At 43.4% G+C, this 23992-nt stretch overlaps 1 protein-coding gene across 1 annotated transcript in view; it reads right to left on the bottom strand.

Annotated features, from left to right (window-relative positions):
• Positions 1-23992, bottom strand: part of LRMDA (leucine rich melanocyte differentiation associated) — a 1051049-nt gene that overhangs the window by 860018 nt on the left and 167039 nt on the right. The window lies entirely within an intron of this gene.

The raw sequence follows: 23992 nt of genomic DNA, 5'->3' as shown, positions 1-23992 counted from the left end.
AAAAAAAAAACACAAGACAATTAAATTCACCTGTAATCCGATGGCCCACAGAATTAATGCTAATACAGCTAGTATTTTACTAAGAGTTTACATATGCCAGCATTTTGTGAGGTTTTTTTTATTATATTACCTATTTGATTCTTACAACTCTTTGATGTAGATCATGAGTCTTAAGAGTAGCGAGGTCATTTGCTCAAGGTCACATGACCACACCGTTCCTAAGTGACAGCACCAGGGTTTGAACCCAAGTCTTAACCCAAAGCTATGCTCAACTCCATCTAAGAGTCTCTCCAGGAAACCTAAGCCTAGAAATAAGTAGACACATAAGTAGCTAGGTAGATAGGCAGATCCAAGAAACTCCCACTGAATTGAACTTTACAAAGGATTGATCAATATAAATACTTACACTTAAAATGTATTTGGTTCAGGTACAAAATCTTCAGTCCTATGAGCCTTGAATTTCTCTAATAAGATAGTTGTGGTATGGGCCAGTTTCAGCAATCTCAGGCAAAAGGACTTTCCACATGCCACTCAAAAAGGAATAAACAGTGCCACCACAACCCATGGGTTTCCCAGATAGTAAAAGAGCAATGCAGACCAAACATTGAAGAGAAATAATGGGGGGGGGGGGGGAGACCATGAACTTGACAATACACAGGGGGCAGGAATGTCTGCATAAATATTTTAATCAGAAAAAGCAGCTTGGGGCATCCTATTAAATGTCAAGAAGGGCCAACTCTTAATCCTTCAACTCAAATGCCTCTTGTTTCATCAATTCCTCTAACTGCAGAACCAGAAATGTTCCCTTTGGGACCCATTCTTCATCTCTTTCCTTGTGGGTGCTGGTGGTGGCCATCATTATGGACAAAAATTAGGCCCACTGGGCAATTTTCTTTTTCCCCAAGCCCAGAACCTTGAAATCTGTTCCTGCGGGAAGAATGGATAGACTCAAATCCCCTAGGAAACTGAAAGACTTTGAAAACAGAAAGCACGAAGCAACTGACAGACTCAACTCCTCAAAAGGCATATAAATAGAGAGAAACAGGGAAATGCAGAAACAAGGCCATAATCCAACCTGAGAGGCCAGACCCCATTCTCAGACACTCAGGGACAGTACCCCAGGACTCCAGTCTACCCTGGCCTAAGGCTGGTTTCTAAGAAAACCGAATAATCCGAACTGCAGGAAAAGAGCTCCTGAAAGAGAATGGAGACCCAGCCTGCCATTTACCAACTACTGAGTCCGCTAACCCAAAACACAAAGGATCATCAGAGCCTCTATCCCCAGTACCCCATTTCCTGGGAAACACCCCAGAGTAGCCCCAATTCCTCAGGCACCCATAGCAAAACAAGCCCACAACTGCTCTCCTTTCTCTAAAAAGGGCAGCCCTTCGGGGACGGGTTTTCAGTTTGATAAATTTAAACTATTTGGGACCATGGCCATTTTTGTCCTTGGTCTTATCTTTTACCTTCTTCAGTAAGGTTTTATAGTTTCCGCAGAAGCCCTGTATTTCTTGCGAAATTAATCTGTAGGCATTGTTGCTGCTACTAATTCTAAAAGAGATCTCGTATTCCTTCTCTTTTGCTATACGAATTTTTCTGTTTTGTCGACTTCCTGTAACTCTCATTAATTTAGGACTTTTCCGTTGATTCTGTTAAGTTTTCCAGCTTCACAATCACTTCCCTCAAAACGGTATTTTTATCTCCTCTTTTTTTGTTATTTATATAACTATTTCTATTTCTTAACTTCCTGCATTAACTAAGGCACTGACTGCAAACTCAAGAGCCCACCGGGTAGGTGAGGGAAGGCCCTTGTGACCTAGACAATGAGCCCCTGGGGTTACAGAGGCGGGAGTTACCACTTTCCTCTGGTCCCCATGTGACACTCAGGAGCACAGGCCTCATCTTGCTAGATTTCTCAAGAGAAACCCAAGATAAGGGTTTTTCTGGTGAAACCTCCAGTTTCTTTAAAGGTTCAATAATTTTTCAAATTTTTAAACATGAGGCAGGCCAAAACAGAGAGCCTAATGGTAAGATTCAGCCCCAGAGTAACCAAAACCTACAGGTGAGACCTTCCAAGATTGAAGAAAATGATGAATTTAAGTCATAATAGAAATGGACACTCTTATCTCAGTCCTGACTTTCTCTAATATTGCACCACTGAAGGATGTCTGCTTTTGACTCAAGGTAACGAGTTTCCATCATGTTAAGTCACTACATAATACTAGGTTAGCCACATAACTAAAAATAGTTTATCAGAAATGAATTTTGAATTCTATTAAGATGATCTGGTTTTCTCCTTTGACCCTAATGTGATTATTTATATCAATAAATTTCCTTAGATTGGAAAAGGGAAAAAAAAGAATACTTAAAATATACTGTGGGAGAATCTACTATAATATGTGCTTTCAAAGAACAAATGTAAACAGATCTTTCTTAATTTTTTTTAACTCCTTGATTTTACTTCATTGGCTCAACCCTGAGTTGTGACTTGCTTTCTCACCCATATCCCAGCAACTTAAGCTAGTCTGTCAAAATCCTAGTCATAAAACTGCCACTGACCTCATCTGTTTCAAAAAATTATTCACAACTGGATCCATCAACAGCTCAGTCTACACAACCAGTTTCAAATTCCAAAGCAATTCCACACCACCGTCTACATCTGTATTCCCAAATCCACTTTGATACAGTTTCCCAAGTCCACTCTGATACAGTTCCCTCTTTGGAAAAATGTTAGAATGACAAATTTTCTAGAAACAGGTTTTGTTGGGGGCGAGAGGGGAGGGGAGGCAGCTTTAAATAAAAAAGATGTAACCGGCTTAAGACAGAAAAGACATTCAGTGCATGGATGTGAAAACACCACTAAACTTGGCTTACAAAATTGTTAATTATGTATTTGACAGTGAAATATCACAAACAGCTGGGGCTAAAGAACACAAACACATGGGGAGTGGGGAGGACTGGGAAAAAGCACATTCGGACTGGCAAGGCCATCGAAGAGGGTGTTTAAGATCAATGTCATCTACTCTCACACCTGGGAAGCAGGGTCACCTACCTCCACCCAAATTCACAAGCCAACCTCGCAGCTCCTATTCCCAGGCTTCTCCGTGCAGCCCCGGCTCTCGGTGACCCCTTCTCCTCCTCCATTTAGAAAGTTGGGCCATACAGTTTACAACTATCAGAGAGAAAGAGCCAGGTCACAATCTAAAAGAATGTGCAAACCAAGGCTGTAAAAAGAAAAGCCATCCCTTTGAGACGCTTGATTTTTTTTTTTTTCAAAATATGTAAATAGTCACAATGCCTTGGGAGACAGTTCCAGAGAACTCCCAGAGCCTGACATCCCATCTCCCCTCAAACACATGCTCAAGCGCTCCCCACATCTTCTGCCAGGAATCCACTCTCCTGGGACTCCTCCCCCAACCCACAGGGAGGAGCCAAGGTCAGAAGTATGCACATGGAGTTGTTCTGAAAATTCTCACCAGCAGAATCCATGACGAGGCAAAGCCCAAACCTGACATCTTGGGGAGGGGCTGGGGCAGCGGGCAGGGAACAGAATGCTTGCCTGATCCTCTGACACCAGGAGGAAAAATTCATAGCAGAAAAAACACACACACACACACACACACTTTAGGGACCCCTTCGGCAGTGGTATGCTATAAAAGACACAGGCTCTCCAGAAACCAGACAGAAGGATAACTTGGTTCCTGCCCCACAAGACACACCTCATGGCAAAAAAGAAAATCTTTCCTTAAATCCCCAGCACATTTACATATGTGTGGGAGTCTGAAGGTTGCAAGCTTAGGAAGTATTCTGGAACTATTTTAATATTTTAATAAATCTAACACTATATTAGTAAAGCCCTCCCTAATAATTCAGTATTGCCTAACTAAGATGGTAAAACTCAAAGTACAAAGGTTAGAGCTTTCTAGGAAGAAAAAGGGGGGGTATCACAGCAGTCTCTTCTTTTTAGATGGGATGATGAAATATCCTTACTTGTCTGCCTCCATGTATTCTTATAAAATGCCGAGGACAACCAGAATGTGAATTGAGCTTCGCTGAAAAAAGACCAACTACCAGTGTACAGCTCTAATAACCTCCCTCCAAGATTTCCACATCTTGGACAAAGGTTTAAGAGACTGATTTTCCCTCTGACCATACGTCATATTGTCTCTAAGCATGAGAGGCACCAGAGGAACTCACCTTCCAGGAAAAGGTACCTTCTCTAAGGTACTGACCCCCTTCTACTATAATGTAATAGAAGGTTGCTGATGGGCAATGAAGGTCTTGGAATATTAGGAACCCACAAAAAAAAAAAAAAAAAAAGTATGTACACAAGGACAGAACACATTATGGTGTTCAATGATGATTAAACAGCCAAACAAACAAAATCATCATCCCAAGCAGCTTAAGAGCAATGTGCCCAGATTCCAGAACAAGGGGAAGCAGTTTAGGGTGGGTCAGTGGAAACAGCCCTACCCTCCAGAAGACCATGGCAAAACCACATCAATGCCAGTCATAGGAGATCACTCTGTTTTGCAAAATATAAAACTGTTTCATTGCAAATCTATGGAAACAATGTCATAGGGGCCAAGGGCTGTCACTTTGAGTCAAAGAAGGCCCATTTCATTGTGGCGCTGATGGCCAGCGATGTCAAGGCGAATTACACCCCCACTTGCTGAGAGAGAAATCAAAGTCAGGAGAGAAATGTTCATCTGGAGACACACCCACAGGAGTTCGGAAAGCCAGCACTCCTTCCAAGCCATGCTAATCTATCACAGGCTCAAACAAAGGATGTGTTTTTTCCCATTAAGAAATGGAAAGGACTGGTGACGGGACAGTCTGAAGAGAGTGTTAGCAAGCTCTTCTGAAGCCAAGACTTCACTCCTGCTTCCATGTGGCAGTGGGAAGGAGGGGGAGCCACAAGGCTCACTGCCTAGTGGAACCTGACTATAAAAAGGGGAGTGATGAGCAGAAACTGAAAGATATGGACGTCCAAAGAAAGAACTGGAGTTCTTACTTCAGGTTGTACCCAGGTTCCAGGAGCTGCTTGAGTGAACTGGTAGGTGGTACAGACAGGATGCGTGACTTGGGTTAAGAGTTATGAGATCTTGGGCATGTCACAGACTCCCTGGGCCATAGCTCCGTTATAACCAATGGAAGATTCTGCCATTACATGGTGTCATGGTTTGTAATTTCTTCTCTAAGAGGGCAGAAGGAAGATCAAAAGGTCAGATTCAGTTCGGAAGTAAGACCAGGAAGGAAGAGATGTTATGTCAATTCCAAATAAGTAACAATCCCTTATACATCCATAGATGTGAGCCAGCATGAAGGACTGGGAGGGAAGCAGACTCCAATTACACAAATTGTGTTGATATCCATCAAGTCAAACCTAGGGGTAAACTTCTAATGCGGAAAGAAGCAAGCTCCTCGGGCTTCTTGATGTAGACCTAATTTTTATTTAAATTCTTGATTCCAAGAACACAGGCTGTTCAAGTCTTTATTTAGCCTGGGACAGACAAGGAATGGCAAGTGTATGCCCATAATTTAAGAGGAAAAGGAAAATACAAGCTACCAATCATTAAGTGTCTTCTGGTGCTAAGCACTGCTGTGTGTGTGTGTGGTGTGTTTATGAAGCCTAACATGACCTAGCATTGAGCCTACTTAAAGGAAAAAAATAGTCTGAAAAGAAAGGTGAGATTATAAAATTTTCCACACACACTCATCAACAGTCATGACTACTGGATGTGACAGAGATTAAGCCATTGAGAGCCACTTGGAAGATTTCTTCTTGGACTCTGACATCTCTTCTAGAAATTCAGCATTACCAGGCCCTGGAGATCTCAGTTTGAGGAAACACCTAGACATCACAGGATAACTATTCATATTATCCTTGCTTTCCAGAAACCCAGCGATGGAGATGACATCATGGTTTTCACGTCTCTCCCAAAAACCAGAGAAGTGACACCAGCTCCTAAAACTATGATTGTCCTTGAAAGAGTAGAGAAGGGAAAGGATCCTCCCCATAATCACCAACAATCCCACCATTCCCATTTACACGAGCACGTGTGCAACGCAACAGAACCAGCAGCTTCCACTTTAATAACAAGCCTGAGAATGGCTAGCCCAGCGAGGAGGAAATGCAGCAGGAGGGACCACGGGTCTGCCAACCCCACAAAAAGGGATCATCCTGGGCTCAGTCCTTCCATCAGACAACTTTTAACTTGGAACATAAAAATGAAAAAGTGCCTTTGTTTAAAACCCTCCTGAAGTTTCTGATCACGATGATTTATGTAAATAAAATGTTAAATTAAAATGTAGGTGTTAATAAAATTACATATATGATGGAATGGCTCTTCTTTTTAAAACTGATCTGCAATAAATTTTCTAAATTCTGATTGCAGGTGATTCAGGCCTTGAAAGCTTTGCCAACAATAGCCAGCAGAGGTCTATTACTGAAGTGGTATTAATATAGCTATCATCACCAATTCAAAGCAGATAATAAAGGACTGACACATTTATTATCATTATTAATTAACAGTTTTCTGAGATGGAATTAAATCAATATGCTGCTCTGATATCATTTTAACTAGTTATGCAAATCAAACATTTAGAGCCCATGAACAGATATAAATGCCATTCAAAATTCACTTCACACTTATTACTGTAATATCAGAACTTTCAGGCTTTGCTAGTAAAAAAAAAAAAAGGACTTAATGCTCATTTAATTACACTCAGACATAAAGCTTATGGAATGAAAGTTGAAATAGCTGATTAGTTAGGAAGTCGTAGGAAGGCTATAACACTCGGGATAGACAATGAGATAATAATGTGAAAACGTGGGGCTCAGCACAGAGTGGTTCTGGCTGATCCTATTAAAAAGAACAATGACATGTGTAGGAGAATATGTTTTAAAATTACAAAGTTGAGGACCCTTTCTTAAGTCCAAAAAGGAGAAAGGGAGAGGAGAGGAGAGAAAAAAAAGAGGAAAAGGCTGGGTTGGCAGCAGTGAGGGGAAAGACCTGCAACGAGTCATTTAAAAAATACAAAACTACCAGGTTCGACTGCCCAACATTCTTCCAATCTTGACCATGACGCTGATGGTGACTGCAGAGTTCTTTCCATGCAGAATGCTACCTCTACTTCCACACTTTTCTTATCCGATGAGCAGAGATCTCTTTCCACACCCAGGTCAGCTCTCTAGAGAGTCACAGCAAGTGCAAGTTCTTGGCTTCTGGGTCCAACAAGGGCAAGACAGGAGGCAAGCCGTCTGGCCCTTAGTGATCTGGGTTACTCATCTGCGAAAGCAGCTGAGTCCCCCCCCTACACACACACACACACACATGCACTAAAAATCCTACCAGAAGGATCGGAACAGCCTCCAGCTGTGGCTCTGTGGGCAACGAGGAGGCTGCTCACAGTCTGGGGGGACTGGAGGCGGTGATGGCAGAAGCAGGGTGCAAAGACTCAGTGACTCTCCCGGATCCCTCCACTCCTCGAGTGGCCTTCTGGAAACAAGCTGGCCGGTCTACTCTCAGCACCACCGTAAAGAGGCAGGAGTTCTGATGGGCCAGGGCTCTGAGGTCGAGTCATGGACAAACTTAAAGCCCAGGAAGGAGCAGCCAGAGACTTTCAGCACTGCCCGGGTCCTGGCTTTGGCTCGCCGCCAGAGGCTTACACTTAGCGCATTTTTATGAAAAGGACGGAAATATTTTTACAGAGTGAGTTAGTCTGGGAAGTCCCTGGTGCTCTTCTTTTTTCTCCAAACTCTCTCTCTTCTCAGGGAGGAGTGCACTTGATTTTCAGTGTGATCCATTGCAGAGTCAGAAAATGAATAGTATATACACCAACAGAAAACAGTGTTCTGCTGTGACCCAAAAGGAACAATATGAAAATGAAAGAATGAAATGTTATTATCCCTTCCGTACCTTCCACCCCCAAATTCGTTAGCATCTTAATATTCTTCATGTGTGTCTTAGAAATCTAAAGCTCAAGTCACAGACCAGTATCTGATGCTGTACTGCCATTTTCCATGGAATTTTACAAACAAAAAATTGTAAAGAATTAAAAACTTATCCAACCAGGATTCTGCTGTGGGAGGGGGAAAAACGTACCTATTCGTATGAGTAGTGGTGGGGACAGGGCAATTCACAAAGATTGGAAAGTGTACAAGAAAATACTTAACATGAGTCTACTCACAATAGTCTGGTAATGGGTGATATTTTATCATCTTCTTTGTGTTTTCATTTTCCCAATCTTAATATGTCTATTCTTCACATGAAGAATATTTATTTACCAAGGGCCAGCCACTGGCCAAGCACTGTATAGAATGCTAGAAACTCGACCATCGAATAGACAAGGTCTTGCCCTCTCAAGGAGAACAACCTAATAGGGGAGGTAGAGAATTAATCAATGGTATATGTGATGATTTGAGTGATTTACAGGGGGGAAAAGGGGGGGATTTACAAACCTGTTACTGCTACTTAAGTAAGATTCTACACATCTTTCCTGGGTCTTTTTTTTTTTTAATATTTTATTTATTTATTTGATAGAGAGATCACAAGTAGGCAGAGAGGCAGAGAGAGAGGGAGGAAGCAGGCTCCATGCTGAGCAGAGATCCAGATGCAGGGCTCAATCCCAGGACCCTGAGATCATGACCCGAGCCGAAGGCAGAGGCTTTAACCCACTGAACCACCCAGGCGCCCCATCCTGGGTCTTGAACAAATCTGAAATCTCCAGTTTGGAACATTTGCATCTTCCCAAAATGGCAGGTAAGCCCATAGTTTGTGCCTGAAGCCTGAGAAATCACTACACTATCAACGTTTTAATGGTAGAGTTAGACTTCTAACCATAGCCAAGATCCAACCATCTAGATAAACTGCCTTGGTGGTTAGCTGAGCTGGCCCTTCAACCCTCTCCATCCTCACCCTAACCAAGATTTCTACAGACTATTTCCCAAAGATAACAGCCCTGAGACCTTCTATATCACTTGTAGCCCTCAGTCCACTCCCCCTTCTATACTGAGAGTCCTGGAAGAGCCAGACTCAACGATCCCATCTATGGACCAAACCTCTTCCACTTCTGACTTTCAAAAGCCTAAAATATGGATCAAATTTGTCATAAATCATCCTCCTTAAATACATTAGATTTTCATTAAAAACTCATCTTTTTCCATATCTTCAAGTATCTGGAGAATACAGAACTCAGAATACTGTTACAGTGGAGAAAGGCTCCAAGGAAAATCTCTAGTTGCTCCTTCCAGTCTACCCCCTACCTCCCACTTTGTTTTTAATTCAACCTCTGGGTCAGGAATAATACAAAAGTAGTATTTGCATGATGACTAATATACATATATGGCCAAATCTGAGGGTGAATATTAAGACCTCATAGGTAGGCAAAATACACAGATAACAAAATGCAAGCTCACCCTGGTAAGTAACTGTAGGTGGCAATGGGAAGTGGTGTTTGCAACCACAAGGTCATGAACCAATGGAGCCCACTTCCCAAGGAGGTGAGACCAGTAAGGGAAGCATCCAACCAGGAGGAAACCACTTTCTCAATTTAAGGAACAGTTATCAGTGGCAGTAAATTAGGGACAAAGCCCAGTGACTGGCACAATATCTAGGACAGCCTAAAAACCAGGCTGGGTTGTTGTAGAAAATGCAGATGTGCCAACCCTCCAACCCCAGCCTGTTTGCTTCCACATCAGTCAGCACAATCCACTAACTGGCAGGCCATGCAGGCAGAATACTGATACCCCAGCCATTGCATAAACAACTGTATATTTCACTCCAGATTCCCTCCCTTCCCTGGTTGTGGATACCCAGGGGAGCCTATGGTTATCCAGAGAACGCCATGGTTGGTAGAGGGCTCTTTGCCTCTGATCCCCTGTTTGCCCTGCAACATGCCAAGCAGTGGTTTTGAAGACACATCTTTAGGACAAGAGATAAGGTAAAAACATCCAAATGTCATGAAGCCCCATGACCCTGTTCCTTAAACCCTTTCCAAGGGGACCTTCCTCCCTAGCAATTTAGCAAGATGATCCCTCCCCAGCCCCCAGCCTCATGTGAAAGACCACAGCTCTTCTCTCCTTGCGCCGTCGGTAGTCCCTCTCCTGGTCATCCCTCTACCTGGTCCCCAACCCCACCTTCTCGGCCCAAGAACATTTCTTTGGCCTCCTCAGCACCAGAAATCACTCAAGGTTAAAAGCGGCAAGAAAACCTTCAGCTTGTCAAAAGACTGAAAGGAGGAGTCGTGGTGGTGATCACATGGGACAGTCAAGGTCAACTAGTTCTCCTGCCTTTGGCGCTGCTCTGAGTGTACAGCGTTACAGAGGCAGGTGGAAAGCAGCTAAGACAGAGCATCGCCTCCTCTCTAAGCTGTCTATAGGAAATACAAGTTCACCACATACTAAAGAAAGCCACAGATTTCTCTCAATATCCTTTGGAGGCTCCTCTGAAAGCTGGAGCTCTCCTGGAGAAGGCAAAGAACGGAAGAAGATGGGAGGAGAGAAGAGGAACCACTGAGGCTGTTTATGCAGAGGAGAGGGAGCGGATACATGTGTACGCTTTAAAGCCTGGGGGTGGGGGGATAAGCTATACAACAAGAGGTTCACAAGTTAGAAGTTTTCAGAAGCTGATCAAAGTGGGTTATTCTCTTGGTAAGGAACCAAGGAAGATTCAAACTACTTTTTGGAAGTAGCTGGTGCCTTCCCAACTGCCTCCAACCCCACCCAACCCTGATTCATTGCAGTCAAAGAGGCTGGAGTCAGGCCAACCTCCTCCCAGGATGAGATGCTGCATGTTAAATAAAAACATGGACTCCCCTACCAGGTTCACAAGTCACCTAAGAACTCTGTGCCTCAGTGTCCTCATCTTGAAAATGAGAACAGCCATAATCCTACCTCGGAGGTTTGCTTCCAGGATTAAATACATTTGGTGCATGTACAGAACAGTGCTTGCATACGGCAAGCTCTACCCTCTGACAACGACCCCACCATCACGGCTGGGGTGTCCAGGGTCAGCAAAGCTTCCAGGGCTGAGGATAGCTATGTGAGCTTTACCCAGGATTATCCTGACCAAACCCATGAAGGTGCAAACTTCTGTTAATAAGATCACTTGGAAGCAATTTTGAGGACTTGGTCCTTCCACACTTTACATAACCAATTTATAATAACGGAGCACTGTTTTTTCTCATGACCCAGTGGTCTCCTGGACTGCTATTAGCGCTGCCTTGGTTAGGAAGCTGCAGTATGATCCTCTGACTAGAAATACTGGCATAATTTATTGCATTATTACTCCTCTGAACTGAAAGCAATTAATTACCTGGAGCAGGATGCACAAGTGAAAATTTATCAGAGGGAAGTGATGAAAAATGTGCTCACCGCTTTAAAATAATAGGTGCTTAATGGTTTTTTTGTTTGCTGGCTAATCTCAGGCATCTTATAAACAACTCCAGCCCAGTTATCAGTTGTGAATTCTGCCCCAGACCCCCTCCTTTTTTGCCTCCTTGTATTGTTCTATCATCCCCTATCTTCCTTGGAGGACAGGAAGAAACATTTAAGATATTCACTTCAAAGAGCAGAAGAGAGACCCCATTCCTCTTCTGCACGGTACAGTTATTAACATAACATGGAAATGCATGATAAAACAATATTTGTATGTTTATCACCCATTTGGTCACACAAATGTATCTGCCTGACTGAGGTCTCTTTCTCTCCATCAGAGCACTGATTTTGAAAACTTCGAAAACTCAGATGAAAAGACATTCTATGGGACACGTGTATGTTAACTATGGTCTCCAGCAACCTCGTAAGTGACTTTCACAGAACCAGCATCTCCAAATCCTCAGATACGGTCTCCAAGAATCTTTTCCACCAAGCACTTACCTCGTCTTTCTCCTATTACCTTCATCGACCGAGATCCAGAAAGAAAGAGGAAACAGGGCCAATAATGTGTGATTGTATTATTTATAAATTTCATGCACATGTGAAAGATAGGAATAGGGCTAAATTCATCATATTTGCTCCTACTTTTCAGAATTATTCACATCTGTATGATTCCGTAATTGTTTCTTCTATAAAGTTATTGGAGTAATTTTGCTCCGTATATCCCCGATCAATTCCCCCTCTCAAGGGCACAGTTGAAAAGTGATATTTGAAAACGGCCTCTGATAGATTGCATGGTTAGTCAGCAGCAGAGACAAACAACCTAATCCAGCACAAATTAGTTCAGCTGCCAGCAATAGTTTTATACAAAGATGTAAATTATGTTGTCAAAATCGGTCGCTTTCTAGCTTGCTGCTCCGCTAACAAGAAACCACTTTGGCTGATAAAGATGAACACTAAGCTTCCCTCTCTTACAAATTTGCAAATCTGCCATTTCAGCATTCTGTTAGCCACAAACAAACAGCCAGCTATAATTGCTTCTTTTCTTCCACGGTGGTATTTTTCCCCCTCGGGTTGTTCCTTCCAGGCTGCGCTTGAGAACAACAACAACAAAGCCTAAAAGCACCAGGACAACAAACAGCATCGACCCTCAGACAGGAACTGAGGGAAGAGAGGGCTCCGCGCGCACCCACCCCCTCTCAACGCATCACCTCCTTCCCCACGGAGCCACCAGCCTGGCCAGGTCACCCATGGCCTTGCTGTGTGCAGACCCTGCCAGTGTCACTCCCCAGTACTGCTATCTGAAGGACTGCGAGGGCAGGGAAAATTCTTGTGTTAAATGCAAATGGAAATATTCTTATGGTTTTGAACAAGGATTGCCTTTGACAGAAGCCCATCCATTCTTTATTTTACAAGCTCCCGTCGCGGGGAACAGAGGGGAGCAGAGCATCCTTTCAAGGGGCCTAAGTGGAAAGCTCCACCAGGCTGCCTGTGCTCAATTGGAATCAGATAGATCTTCGGCTGGACTGAAAATAATAATGCATTATAACAGTAATTATATCCAGCATAAGTCAAATAAATAAATTATAAATTACAATTACCCTTTAAAGTTGCTAGTCTCACTGTTTGCTTTACAATTAACTGCAGGTGCTTCCGCATGCTTTATTAGGGTCCCAAAGTTATATATTTGAAAGAATGGTACAGATGATTCCTGTTTATTTGTTAAATTAAAGCATTGTTGGTAAAATTACGGCTTAATTAATATTATGGGTACTGTATAACAAAATAGTTTACCTTGTACATAATTTATTTCCACATGCATATCTCAGCCCAGACCCATTACAGCTCTAGGGCAGCTAAAATAAAATATTCCTCCTTTGCTGGCATTTTTCTAAATAGCAGTTCACTAAATCAATATTATTCACTTGGTATTTTTAAAAGCAGTGTATCTTAATAATTACACAGCATTAGAGTAGGCAATAATTTTACTTGCTAAGCATATTAAATTTAGCAAACCATCAGTCAAATAGTTTGTTCTTTCTCAGAATGGGTAAGCAGTGAGTGAGTTTGGAATCATGTTCTTTTGGTATAAATGTCACATAGAATTTAAGAATGCGTCTGTGACTCCCTAAGCCAGGCCAGTACTATATATCTTTATTAGTTTCAGTGGTCAGTGCAGTGACCAGTTGTTTATTCTCATTACTCAAGACAAGGTGAGCCACTCTGTGGTGCCTGCAATCAGGGCTAAAAACCTATGACTTTGCAAAAAGTAAAAACTGTAGACAAGACAACTTGCACCATGGCCTGCATGCCTGCTTATAACTGGGAGCTTGGGGTAAGGAAAGAAGATAATTAAACCCAACACACACCATTTTGGGTGCAGAAGCATTTGATGTGTCTTGGCCCTCTTATCTTTGAGATCTCTTGCATCTTTTCATTGTTCTTGATTCGTTATAAAACATCATTAATTTCATGTCTGTCTTGTCTGTGTTCACGTCTGCATTTGTTCTTTCCCAAGCTCACACAGAACACTTTGTGAACCTTCTCTCTTCCCATGCCATCACCCCTGAAGAAAACAAATCCCTCTTAAAAAATCAAACCCCATTCCCTCTCATACACACACACACACACACACACACACACACAGAGAGAGAGAGCTTTCTTCAGAAAATCAATTCATTCACTAAACAAAACCAAAGCAGGCAAATTTTGCCTGAGCTATAGGCAATTGCTAGCACCATCAAGTCAACATTTGATTGATGCAGGGGCCCCTGGCTTATGTGTTTTAGGTAAATGGCCAAAACCACTTTATAATCATGGAGCAGAGAAGCAGAGAGAGAGGTGGAGATCAGCAACCAGTGCCAGGAAATGGCCTCTCCATCTGCAAAGAAGAACAGGAGCCCATACCTTCTTCACCTTCCTCATTCCCTCTCTTTCTATTCAGCGGCAGCCTAGACTTTGCCTTCCAGGGGGCTCAGCAGAGGCTGCACCAGAATCAGGCACCTGCAGAAGCTCAGAGAAGCCTCTCTCTGACTGCTATGGCCAAAGTTCTCTCTCTCTCTCTCTCTCTCTCTCTCTCTCTCTCACACACACACACACACACACACACACACGTGCCCCCAGGGAGCACACTGGACATTAGTTCTTTATGCAGCTTCCTCTGCGGGGGCAGCAATCCACTTCCACCACTGGGAGAGGGCAGTTCTCTGCATGTTTCCTCCATGATTGCCACGGTACTTACCCCCAACAGGCAGAGTAGTGAATCCAGGAGCAAAGAATGGGCACCGTCTTGAGAGAACAGGGACAGATACAGGAGAGGAGGGACAAGTCATTCAGTCCAACCTACCACCAGAAAGTTTCTGAATGTCCACTGTGGGCTGAACAGTGCATTCTGGAGAAGGAAGTGTAAGATGGGACGGACACATGTGAAGAAGGGAAACCATCAAGGAAGGTTATAGTTCAAAACAACAAAAGAAACACCACGATGTCATATGGATATGCCAAATAAATGTCCACCCAGCAGGTCTGACAGGAGTGACTCATGGTCACTGAATGGGGTCCTTAAGGAGGCAACCACAAAGGGGTGTGATTAAAAGTCAGTCTTTAAAAGTAATTTTAAAAAAGCAATTCAATGTTTATAGCAGCAATATCCATAATAGTCAAACTATGGAAAGAACCTAGATGTTCATCAACAGATGAATGGATCAAGAAGATGTGGGAAATACACACACACACACACACACACACACACACACACACACTGGAATATTATGCAGCCAACAAAAGAAATGAAATCTTGCCATTTGCAACGACGTGGATGGAAGTAGAGGGTATCCTGCTTAGCGAAATAAGTCAATCGGAGAAAGACAACTATCATATGATCTCCCTGATATGAGGAAGTGGAGATGCAATGTGGGGGGCTTGGGGGGTAGAAAAAGAATAAATGAAACAAGATGGGATCAGGAAGGAGACAAACCATAAAAGACTCCTAATGTCACAAAACAAACAGGGTGGCTGGGGGGAGGCGTGTAGGGAGAAGGTAGCGGAGTTATGGACATTGGGGAGGGTTATGTGCTATGGTGAGTGCTGTGATGTGCGTAAACCTGGCGATTCACAGACCTGTACCCCTGGGGCTAATAATACATTATGTGTTTATTAAAAATTTTTTTTTAATTTAAAAAAAAAGCAATTCAAAATTTGAGTAAAGGGAAGAGAAGTGCACTCAAGGTAAGCAAGACTTTGGGCGCCTAAGAGTAGAAAAGGGGGTTGCAAGGCACCAAAGGTCAAGAAGCACTTTGCCCACCCAGGACCAAACACAGGCTCCGTGAAAGCAGACCAACCTGCATTACTACTGTCGTAGGCCAACGCCCAGCCAAAATCCATGGCAGGAAAAAAGAAAAAAAAAAATCAGTGAACTCCTTAACCTGAGATCCATTTACAACTGGGTTTTTTTTTTTTTAAAGATTTTATTTATTTATTTGACAGAGAGAGATCACAAGTAGGCAGAGAGACAGGCAGAGAGAGAGAGAGGAGGAAGCAGGCTCCCTGCTGAGCAGAGAGCCTGATGCGGGACTTGATCCCAGGACCCTGAGATCATGACCTGAGCTGAAGGCAGCGGCTTAAACCCACTGAGCCACCCAGGCACCCCTACAACTGGGTTTTTAAAGCTGATATTTTTATGTGAGATATTCTGCCTATACAAAGAACCTTAGGGCACCTGAGTGGATCAGTGAGTTAAGGCTCTGCCTGTGACTCAGATCATGATCTCAGGGTCCTGGGATTGAGCCCCCATCGGGCTCTCTGCTCATTGAAGATCCTGCTTCCTCCTCTCTCTCTCTGCCTGCCTACTTGTGATCTCTCTTTCTTGCTCTGTCAAATAAATAAATAAAATCCTTTTTAAAAAATCTTAAGAGCAAGTGAGTTTCGTTTTTACATTTGAGCAAGAATTGTATAGCAAACAGGTACAGCTCATTCAGTATTTTCCTTCCCTGAGACATACAGTCAGAACTGAGGGGCACCTGGGTGGCACAGTCCATTAAGCGTTAGACTCTGGGTTTCGGCTCAGGTCCTGATCTCAGGGTGGTGGGATTGAGCCCCACATCGGACTCTGAGCTCAGCACAGAGTCTGCACTAGATTATCTCTTCCTCTTCCTCTGCCCCTCCCACTCATTCTCCTTCTTTCTCTCTCAAAAAAAATCTTTAAAGAAAAAATATATAACATTTTTAAAAAATGAAAAACTGAGGTTCAACAAAAGAATGACTGGCCTCTCCAATTAAAACATCAACAGTCTGTGAACTGTGAACATCTGTGAACACACAATTCCTTCAAAGGGGCAGGCAACATGCACTCTTGGCTTCTGCACCCCTCGAGAGCCTATTCCCGGTGCGTTGGTCCAGCACCCTCAAACCTGCTACAGTGGGAAGCAGACCCTGCACCCATGATGAACACAGATAACATGACACAGCGGGGGCGGGGGGGTGCGGTGCTGACGTTATTAGAACCAAACCAGAACAAAATGAAGAGTAGAGAAGGAAAAATATAAAAGGAGTGAATGAGCTCTGCTGGGCATCGGAACATAACGCTGCTACACGCACAGAGCAAGACACTGGCCCTCAAATTAGGCAACTTGCGTACATGGGCCACACAGCTGTCACATTTGCAGAGACCTGGGCAAACCCAGATCTACCTAACGTGAGCCCCAGCAGAGGCTGCCTTTCCTGGCTTTTACCTCAGGGAGAGTTGCCCTCTGACAGGGAGCTGGTGCACCCGGTCATCTTCAGGAGGAGGAGACTGGGACACCCAATGAAGAAAAGGAAAAATAGGGGACACCTGGGTGGCTCAGTGGGTTAAGCCTCTGCCTTCAGCTCAGGTCATGATCTCAGGGTCCTAAGATCAAGCCCCACATCAGGCTCTCTGCTCAGCAGGAAGCCTGCTTCCCTCTCTCTCTCTGCCTGCCTCTCTGCCTGCTTATGATCTCTCACTCTCTGTCAAGTAAATAAATAAAATCTTTAAAAAAAAAAAAAAGAAAGGAAGGAAAGGAAAGGAAAAATAAAGGTGAAAAGATGAGGGAGAAATAAAAATTGGGAGAGAAACACAGTGACATATATATTTTTCTCTCTGTCCCAGCTAAAGAATAGGAATATCTTCGGGGCTTTGTTCATACCCCACCATAGGGCGCACATCCCATAACACAGTGATGAACTACCCCAGTTGGTACAGATGAACACCAGCAGCAAGCGTACGAACCCCAGTCAGCCCCAAACCATGGACGTTTCCCTGATACCTCAAGTAGCTTCCCTGCGAATGCACGCCATGACACACACACAGTGCGCTGCATGAACAGGACAAGAGGATGGGAGACAGATACACAGACAGACCGATCATATGGTACCAGTGACCACATACAGATGGCAGCTTATGGTGGAGAGAGGGGGAAGAAAGGGGAGATGCGGAGAGAATCGATCTTGCAATTTCTTCTATCATTTCACAGTGTTATTTCATAATGAATAGCATGTTCATAAGTCAAAAATGACTTGCAAAGGAAAGAAAAGGCCAACTTAGAGTCAAGACAGACTCAAGAAAAGTTAAATAATAATACAGCAGGTGAAAGGCATTTTAAGAGAGTTAACACATGAGTGGCCTCAAGGCAGCCCATGATTAATTCCCAAAGAATATCCCAGAGGCAAGAACAGTGTGTTGCTCTTCACAAAGCTCCTCCAGAGTCACCATCTCCTCTGTCCTTCCTAGGAGATGGGGGAAGATGCTTCCTCTGGATGTTCTTGTCTTCTAGCAAAGATGGACGCCCAGTGAAGTGCACTTGCCCAAGGTCACAGTCTTTGGTCTGGTAACCTTCTCTCGCAGGGGAGCCCAAGGTTCAGACAGAGACACAAAGTGGCATGAGGGTTTGTGGAGCCAACAGGAGATGGCATGTGGCTTCAAGAACTGTGCACCACGGAGGACAAGGGAATCCATGTGGTGACTCAGGGAGATGGAACAGAGTGATGGAAGAATGAGATGAAAGAATAAGACACGCTTGTGAGGCAGCAGGACTGGCTTGGCTGAAGCAGAGGGTATAGACAAAGGAGTAGGAGAAACAAGTCCAGAAAAAAGAGACAGAGTAAGGTAGAGAATGCGAAGCTCGGGAAGACAGCATTTGGTTCTCTCAGCCAGTGGGAGCCAGTGAATGGGACACGGAAAAGAAAACTTGCATGATAATAGCGGTGTCCTGGAGGGAAGAAATTACTTAATTAGAGGGTAGATATAATGCCACCACTTACCATAGAAGGAGATACTCAAACACACTGAATTGGCCAAATTTTCCTGGTAAGAGGAAGACACAAGCTGCCAACTTGCTCTGAGATCAGGTACTCTTAACCAATCATCTGTTAACTAATCCAGGCTCACTCGTTCTACTTACGGGTTATGACAGGGAGAACCAGGACAGCCTTCCCCACGTGCCCATATGCTGCCACCCGGGCCTTCCCAGACTACTCCACGCTGCACGGTTCATCCAGAACTGTCCAAGATCAGGATCTTACCTGAATGCTTCTCAATACTGGAATGCACATGCTTCGGAGAGGACACCACTCCTCTGATAAAATGACCCAAGCCAAGGCTCTAATGGCTGTCGAAGCCAGGAGTGTGTCTTCCACACATACGTACTTCTCACGGGCACTCTCAGTGCCTTAACCCAGCCATTGCTGGATGCTGGGGCAGGCCTGGGTCATCCCCGCCCCCACTCTCACTGTCTGTTCAGTAGATCCCAGATAGGGCCCAAGTATCTGCATTTTTTCAATGACCAGGGGACTCTGATGCTCTGACACAGGTGAAACCACTGAAACCCCAGAGAACAGAAGTACACTCTGGAAGAGCAGACACCCTGGCAGAGAAAACAAGCAGGTATACTCTAGTCTTTCTAGAGGTCTTCAAATGAAATGAAATGTAAGAGGGGTGCTTCAGAGTCCCAGCACCATTTCCCAGACATTCAGGTTTCCTCAATGTCTAAAATCATGCTGTAAGGTTATCAGATTCTTATATATACAGTTATCTTCATGAATAGCCCATTAAATCAGAAATTGAAATCAGACACAACCACACTAAAATTAACTTTGCTCTATTCATCAGAGAAGAATTAAACACAGTAAAAATGCTGAAGAATATGTTTAAACTTTTAAGATAATCTGTGTGTATGTGTACACACACAAGCACACACACACTCACACACAATGCGTGAATTATTTAATTCATAGACCCTGATCATCACGCCTGGAGGGTCACAACTTCCAGTCATCTGAGTACCATACTATAATTTTAGCCCTACCTCTACAATAGATATTACAGACTGTAGTTCTTCTTCTAATTGACTCATTTTTTTCTGCTAATTCAGAGACTAAAATATGAATGTTATAATATAGTCATAAATAGATAGCCAATATTATTTAACATAAATACAAGTCCATTGTAATCATAAATACTTACTGAAATTTTAGAAGTCCATTCCATGAACCACCTAAAATTATCTCCTACCACCCACGATCCAACACTTTGAGAAACACCAATCTAGAACCAACCATCTCATTTGACAGAAAGAAGAACTGGCATTCAGAGATCAAGTAATCTAACTGAAGTTAGAAAGCTCCTACGTAGAAAAAGCATAACCCTTTTCTCCCCATCCCTAACTCGTTTTTCCTATACTATGAATATTCAACTAATGCATTGGTAGCAAATCACTGCCATATTTTCATTAGAATAAGTACCTGAAGTACTTCTATTCAGCAATATTTAAGGTTCATAGTTCAAACATTTTAGGAAGTAACTAATGGGTCTTCTTTAAAAAAAATCTGTCATACAAATTTTTCATTAATTCTTAGGCTTCCCCTTGTACCAATAATTTGCTACTTTTACAGCACATTCCATAAAATCAGACTTAAAATCTCACTTGTGTGCTCTTTGAGGTTGGCCCTCATGTTTTAAAAAATGCTATGCATATTTTTAAAGATACTAGTATATGAAGCAGACATCATGTCTAGGACTCAGTTACAATTTGCCATAGAGAAGCAGAACGCCAATATCTTTGGCCAGGCCTCTCCCCTCAAGCTTCAGTCTTTAGCTTGCAAAGATGAAGAAAAGGACAATAGCCACCCCCATCAACCGCTAAGATTCACCCAAGTGGACTGGGTCACATCCACTGACCATAAGCCATGGCTGCTCTTGAAGAATGTGCTACCCCCAAGACAGAGTCAAGGTTGGTAAGCACCTGACCACACCTCCCCAAGCAGCGGCCTCCCCCTCCCAGCCACCCAGCATAGATTCTCTGCTATAGGCACATTTTCGCTAGCATTCTGTATCCTGGGGTGATAAACATAGCTCATAATTCAAGAAAAAAAAGGAAGAAAAAAGAAAACCCCACAAATGTCCACAGAACCCCCTTGTGTATTAAAGAGTGCATCATGAGTAACATAGCTATTCCTCAGTGAAAACATCCCAATTCTGCATCCCATGCTATGTTTTCAGATAAATGAAAACAACACAGGCACCGAAGAAGCACTGAGAGTTGGGGCTGAGGTCCCCACCACCACCACCCACCACCACTGACTTCTAGGGACAGAAGAGGCAGCTGCATTGGGGTAGGAGTGGCGGTGAGGAGGAAGACAGGAGAGGAGGGACATTCTAGGAGACAGAATGAGGAAGGAGAAAAAAAGTACTAGGGTTTCTTTCTTCCCTTTCCTTCCCCCTGGTCTGTGGCATGAAAAAACAATGGCTTCTCTGAGGCACAGCGCAGACAAGGCAGCTCTGAAAACTAATGGCCGTGATTAATGACAATGGGCTGGAGGAGAGTAGGGACACAGCCGCCACATACATCATGCCTTCCCGTCAGTCTCTGCTCCTCCCTGCCCCTCTTTCCCCTACCCGCAAGACATTATAAAAACGTCTTATCTGCTCCGGACGCCTATTTTAAAGCTGAAATCGAAGCTATCCCCCCACCCCGAAGAAAAACAAAGAGCAAGCAAGAACGGCCAAAAACGAATGGCACTAGAGGGGGTAAGAGAGGAAAGAGCGAGAGAGAAAGCGAGAGGGAGAGAGACAAAGAGGGGATAGGGTGAACAAGAAAACGGCATGTAAAATAACTCTAAGATATTCCAGGGGAAAATGTGCAGGCTGTAATCATTCAAGATTTCAGCAACTTGACTCCTCACATGCTGAAGCCACATTTTCAAGGTCTTATCTGCCATATGGTTCCCTGTTTGGATGATTTATTAGGTGTAGAAAGCACACTGATAAATTTTACTGCATTTCCCTGAATAGGCAACCTATGGTGTCAATAACAAAGCTCAGGCGACTTTAATGAAAACTGCAAGCACCAAAGGGTAACCATTTATTTATGAGTCGCTATAGTATTACTAGGACAAAATTTATCTTCCCTTCTCACGCACTCTGTAGAAACCAAATCTGGTCAAAGTAACAGAGATCACATCCATATGTCAGTGGTTTGCTAACATCTCTCCTGCAAGAAACACTGGCGGTTGCTCCGGAGAAATTGTTTGGGGCTTTCAAGTGACCCATTTTGCATAGGAAGTCTTCTCTTTAGGCGAAAACAAGGTGAAACCTGAAGAACTCTGCCAACACTATAGCCTTAGCCATCGCACTTAAAGGCAACTGTGGAACCTTCTTATTTTTCTTGACCCAGAAAATGAGACAGCTGCCCCAGGGGTAGAGAGGGGAAAAGAGAGGGTGGTGTACAGATGAGGAACAGAGAGATTTAGAGATAGAGTCCAATCCCCACATATTCTAAATTTCCCAGTCCATATAACATCATGCCCCTCTCTCCACTCTGGGTCTTAGGACACCAGTCATGACATAAGTCAACATCTGCATTCTTCACTCATTGCATGGTTCCCTGTCCCTCACTGCCCCCAAATGCCTCTGCTCTTGGCTAGTGGCTATCTGCAAGTCTGATGTATGTGTTATTTTTGTAACAGAGGAACAATCCAACTTTTTAAAACTCTGAAGGCAGCAGAAACGAATGACCAAATTCAGAAGGGAAAAAAAATTACAGAGGAAGGGAGGAGGAAAGCCAGATAGCGTTCCCTTGATGTTCAATCCTGAGCCACAGTTAACGGCTGCAACAAAACATTTGGCCAGATTTTCAAGTCTACAGTTTTCCCCGCTTGGGGAACATGGCTGTCCTGAGTGAAGACAGCCTTGCCCAGGAATGTCAAAAGAAGGAAGTGTGGAGAAGCAGTCCAACCCCAACAGCGTAGGATTGCAGGATGCTCTTAGTGCCGCAAACCAATGAAGGCAAAGTGGAAAGTCCAAGCCAAGGCTCTGACCTGAGCAAATCCCAGTCTCCACTTCTTTTGAACCGAAGCTAACGCTCTGAAAAATTCCTCCACTAGGTGATTTCACCCGGGTTTGTTTCTTCTCATACTTTTTTAATCTTACGCAGCTCTTTCCTTGTTCTGCGTCCATACACCCCCCAATACATCCACAGTGAGAGGGCATGAAAATTCCTTCTTATTTCTCAACCATGCTAAGGCCCCTCTTGACACCCACCACTTCAAAACAACAACAAAACAACAACATACATAAATAACCCAACTCTCTGTACATCGCAACAAAAATAATCAACATTTTAGAGAGAATCTTCTTCGCATCACACAGAATAAACAATCAGAAGTCTTCTTAATCAGTTCAATTACTGCCATCTCTGCTTTTAAAATCTCCTCAGTAAAATGGCATCAATTAAAGTTTAATGCCTTATAAAATATCATCCGAGTATTACAGCAGAATTAGGAGGAAATAGGTGCTGCTTGGGCTCTGGCCATATTTTTAGAGTTTCTCAACCAGAGAGATTTACAAGAATATCCATTATTGCCTAGATTGCTTTCAATTCAGCCACTGCTTTATTAAAAGAGGTAGGGGCAAGGGCCCAGCACGGTTCAGAGCACACTCAACCAGCTGCTTTTTCAGTTTGCGAAATATTTCCACTAGTTTTCAGAGGCATCATCATTAGTGACACCTTCCACTTACTTTTCTACACATTTCTCCTCTTAATTTTTAACCCCCTGAGGATTTTCAAAGGAAATATGATTGACTTAAGTCATTTGCACTTCACTCATGCCTGCTGCCTTCAGAGCACATCTGAACAAACTGTTTTTTCCTAGAAGCTCCATCAACCTTCTCTGGTGGCCTCTGAAAGCCTTTTGATTCTTAGCAAGCCCATTCTGAGCAGAACGAACAAACTTAAACTTTAAACTGGAATGTGGGAATAAGAAAACGGGACTGGAAGAATAGAAATGGGTAACAGAGAAGGAACCCTGCCAGGGGCTTCAGGGCAAAAGGAAATATCATCTCCTTTTGAAGGCCTGATGGAAGAGTTGTTCAGGCTGTTGACTGCACAATCATGTTTGGCCACAGAGAAAGGCGGGGACTAAAATCTGTACTGTGCTCCACTTGCCAAGTTCAGGTTCGGGCCAAGGTCTGCATCTACCCAAGGAAAGGGGGTGCCTTTTTCTAATTCCCCCCAAAGACACCATATGGGCTAGCTGATAAAAGTCATGTTAAAAAAAAAAAAAAAAGGAGTAAATGCACAGCAAAGAAGCCATAACAAA

Source organism: Mustela nigripes, chromosome 4 (genome assembly GCF_022355385.1).
Source record: "Mustela nigripes isolate SB6536 chromosome 4, MUSNIG.SB6536, whole genome shotgun sequence".
Taxonomy (NCBI): domain Eukaryota; kingdom Metazoa; phylum Chordata; class Mammalia; order Carnivora; family Mustelidae; genus Mustela; species Mustela nigripes.
Note: the sequence above shows the minus strand (reverse complement) of the source record. Positions and strands in the feature narration are given on the sequence as shown.